General features: G+C 37.5%; 1 protein-coding gene across 4 annotated transcripts in view; it reads right to left on the reverse strand.

Annotated features, from left to right (window-relative positions):
- Positions 1 to 4,922, reverse strand: part of SMYD3 (SET and MYND domain containing 3) — a 769,649-nt gene that overhangs the window by 292,888 nt on the left and 471,839 nt on the right. The window lies entirely within an intron of this gene.

Genomic DNA, 4,922 nt, shown 5'->3' on the forward strand with positions numbered 1-4,922 from the left:
TATATATATATATATATATATATATTTATATTTATTTAATTAAAAAAAATTTTTTTAACTTCTTTTTACCCTCTTTTTCTCCCCGCAATTTGGGGTCTCTTCTGATTTGGTAGCATACATTTTTCTGGGGCCTTTGCAACCCTTTTAATATTTTATTCTCTTGTTCATATATTCTTATCCAGATAAAATGACCAGGTAGAAAAACTCAGCACAAAAAAAGAACAAGAGGCAGTACCAAAGGCTAGGGACCTAATCAATACAGACATTGGTAATATGTCAGATACAGAGTTCAGAATGACAATTCTCAAGGTGCTAGCTAAGCTCAAAAAAGGCATGGAAGATATTAGAGAAACTCTGTCTGGAGAAATAAAAGCCCTTTCTGGAGACATAAAAGAACTAAAATCTAACCAAGCTGATATCAAAAAAGCTATTAATGAGGTACAATTAAAAAAAAAAGGAGGCTCTTACTGTTAGGATAAATGGATAAATGAGGCAGAAGAGAGAATTAGTGATATAGAAAATCAAATGGCGGAGAATAAAGAAGCTAAGCAAAAGAGAGACAAACAACTACTGGACCTTGAGGGGAGAATTTGAGAGATAAGTGAAACCATAAAATGAATCAATACTAGAATAATTGGGATTCCAGAAAATGAAGAAAGCGAGGGTGGGAGGAGAAGGTATATTGGAGAGAATTATTGTAGAGAATTTCCCTAATATGACAAAGGGAACAAGCATCAAAATCTGGGAGGCACAAAGAACCCCCCTCAAAATCAATGAAAATAGGTCCACACCCTGTAACCTAATAGTGAAACTTACAAAAGTCTTAGTGACAAAAAGAAACTCATGAAAGCAGCCCAGGACAAGAAGTCTGTAACATACAAAGGTAAAAATATTAGATTAGCAGCAGACTTATCCACAGAGACATGGCAGAGCAAAAAGAATTGGCATGATATATTCAGAGCACTAAATAAGAAAAACATGCAGCCAAGAATACTATATCCAGCTAGGCTATCATTGAAAATAGAAGAAGAGACAAAAAGCTTCCAGGACAAACAAAAACTAAAAGAATTTGTAAACACCAAACCAGCTCTATAGCAAATATTGAAAGGGGTCCTCAGAGCAAAGAGAAAGCCTAAAAGTAGTAGACCAGAAAGGAACAGAGACAATATACAGTAACATTCACCTTATAGGCAATACAATGGCACTAAATTAATATCTTTCAGTAGTTACCCTGAATGTAAATGGGCTAAATGCCCCAATCAAAAGACACAGGGTATCAGAATGGATAAAAAAACAAAACCCGGGCGCCTGGGTGGCTTAGTGGGTTAAGCCGCTGCCTTTGGCTCAGGTCATGATCTCAGGGTCCTGGGATGGAGTCCCGCATCGGGCTCTCTGCTCAGCAGGGAGCCTGCTTCCTCCTCTCTCTCTCTGCCTGCCTCTCTGCCTATTTGTGATCTCTCTCTGTCAAATAAATAAATAAAATCTTTAAAAAAAAAAAAAACAAAAAACAAAACCCATCAATATGCTGTCTACAAGAAACTCATATTAGACCCAAAGACACCTCCAGATTTAAAGTGATGGGGTGGAAAACAATTTACCATGCTAATGGAAAGCAAAACAAAGCTGGGGTGGCAATCCTTATATCAGATCAATTAGATTTTAAGCCAAAGACTATAATAAGAGATGAGGAAGGACACTATATCATACTCAAAGGGTCTGTCCAACAAGAAGATCTAACAATTTTAGATATCTATGCCCCTAACATGGGAGCATCCAACTATATAAACCAATTAATAACAAAATAAAAAAAAAAAACTCATCAATGATAACACAATAATAGTAGGGACCGTAACACCCCTCTCGCTAAAATAGATCATCCAAGCAAAAAAATCAACAAGGAAGTAAAGGCCTTAAATGACACACTGGATCAGATGGACATCACAGATATATTCAGAACATTTCATCCCAACGCAACAGAATACACATTCTTCTCTAGTGCACATGGAACAGTCTCCAGAATAAATCATATCCTGGGTCACAAATCAGGTCTCAACTAGTACCAAAAGATTGGGATCATTCCCTGCATATTTTCAGACCACAATGCTCTGAAGCTAGAACTCAATCACAAGAGGAAAGTTGGAAAGAATCCAAATACATGGAGGCTAAAGAGCATCCTACTAAAGAATGAATGGGTCAACCAGGAAATTTAAAGAAGAATTGAAAAAATTCATGGAAACAAATGATAATGAAAACACAATGGTTCAAAATATGTGGGACACAACAGAGGCAGTCCTGAGAGGAAAATATATAGCAATACAAGCCTTTCTCAAGAAACAAGAAAGGTTTCAAATACACAACCTAACCCAACACCTAAAGGAGCTAGAGAAAGAACAACATAGAAAGCCTAAACCCAGCAGGAGAAATAATAAAGATCAGAGCAGAAATCAGTGAAATAGAAACAAACAAAAAAATAATAATAGAACAAATCAACAAAACTAGGAGCTGGTTCTTTGAAAGAATTAATAAGACTGATAAATCCATGGCCAGACTTATCAAAAAGAAAAGAGAAAAGACCCAAATAAATAAAATCATGAATGAAAGAGGAGAGATCACAACCAATGCCAAAGAAATACAAACAATTATAAGAACACAGTATGAGCAATTCTACACCAGCAAATTTGACAATCTAGAAGAAATGGATGCATTTCTGGAGACATATAAACTACCAAAACTGAACCAGGAAGAAATAGAAAACCTGAACAGACCCATAACCAGTAAGGATATTGAAACAGTCATCAAAAATCTCCCAACAAGGGGTGCCTGGGAGGCTCAATGGGTTAAAGCCTCTGCCTTCAGCTCAGACATTATCCTAGGGTCCTAGGATTGAGCCCCACATTGGGCTCTCTGCTTGGCAAGGAGCCTGCTTCCCCCCACCCCCCGCCCAACCCTGCCTGCCTCTCTGCCTACTTGTGATCTCTGTCAAATAAATAAATAAAATCTTTAAAAAAATCTCTGAACAAACAAGAGTCTAGGACCAGACGGCTTCCCAAGGGAAATCTACCAAACATTTAAAGAAGAATTCATACCTATTCTCCAGAAACTGTCCCAAAAAATAGAAATGGAAGGAAAACTTCCAAACTCATTTTATGAGGCCAGCATTACCTTGATTCCAAAACCAGACAAAGACCCCATCAAAAGAGAGAATTACAGACCAATATCCTTGATGAACACAGATGCGAAAATTCTCACCAAAACACTAGCCAATAGGATCCAACAGTACATTAAAAGGACTATTAACCAAGACCAAGTGGGATTTATTCCAGGCCTGCAAGGTTGGTTTAACATCCACAAATCAATCAATGTGATACAATACATTAATAAAAGAAAGAACAAGAACAATATGATACTCTCAATAGATGCTGAAAAAGCATTTGACAAAGTACAGCATCCTTCCTTGACCAAAACTCTTCACAGTGTAGGGACAGAAGGTACCTACCCCACTATCATCAAAGCCATCTATGAAAAACCCACAGCGAATATCACTCTGAAAGGAGAAAAACTGAGAGCGTTACCACTAAGGTCAGGAACACGGCAGGGATGTCCATTATCACCACTGCTATTCAACATAGTCCTAGAAGTCCTAGCCTCAGCAATCAGACAATGAAGAGAAATTAAAGGCATCCAAATCAGCAAAGAAGAAGTCAAACTATCACTGTTTGCAGATGATATGATACTTTATGTGGAAAACCCAAAAGACTCCACTCGAAATCTGCTAAAACTTGCACAGGATTTCAGTAAAATGTCAGGATATAAAATCAATGCTCAGAAATCAGTTGCATTTCTATACACCAATAACAAGACAGAAGAGAAATTAAGGAGTCGGTCCCACTTACAATTGCACCCAAAACCATAAGATACCTAGGAATAATACCTCAAAACCCTTGAGGAATACCAAAGAGGCAAAGAATCTGTACTCAGAAAACTTAAAGTACTCATGAAAGAAATGGAGGAAGACACAAAGAAATGGAAAAATGCTCCAGGCTCATGGATTAGAAGAACAAATATTGTGAAAATGTCTATGCTACCTAAAGCAATCTACACATTTAATGCAATCCGTATCAAAATACCATCAATTTTTTCAAAGAAATTGAATAAATAATCCTAAAATTTATATGGAACCAGAAAAGACCTCAAATAGCCAGAGGAATGTTGAAAAAGAAAACCAAAGTTGGTGGCATCACAATTCCACACTTCAAGCTCTATTGCAAAGCTGTCATGATCAAGACAGTATGGTACTGGCACAAAAACAGACACATAGATCAATGGAACAGAATAGAGAGCCCAGAAATAGACCCTCAACTCTATGGTCAACTAATCTTTGACAAAGCAGGAAAGAATGGCCAATGGAAAAAGACAGTCTCTTCAACAAATGGTGTTGGGAAAACTGGATAGCCACATGCAGAAAAATGAAACTGGACCATTTCCTTACACCACACACAAAAATAGACTCAAAATGGATGAAGGACCTCAATGTGCGAAAGGAATCCATCAAAATCCTTGAGGAGAACACAGGCAGCAACCTCTTCGACCTCAGCCACAGCAACATCTTCCTAGGAACAACGCAAAAGGCAAGGGAAGCAAGGGCAAAAATGAACTATTGGTATTTCATCAACATCAAAAGCTTTTGCACAGCAAAGGAAACAGTTAACAAAATCAAAAGACTACTGACAGAATGGGAGAAGATATTTGCAAGCGACATATCAGATAAAGGACTAGTGTCCAGAATCTATAAAGAACTTAGCAAACTCAACACCCAAAGAACAAATAATCCAATCAAGAAATGGGCAGAGGACATGAACAGACATTTCTGCAAAGAAGACATCCAGATGGCCAACAGACACATGAAAAAGTGCTCCATATCA

Source organism: Mustela nigripes, chromosome 10 (assembly GCF_022355385.1).
Source record: "Mustela nigripes isolate SB6536 chromosome 10, MUSNIG.SB6536, whole genome shotgun sequence".
Lineage (NCBI taxonomy): Eukaryota > Metazoa > Chordata > Mammalia > Carnivora > Mustelidae > Mustela > Mustela nigripes.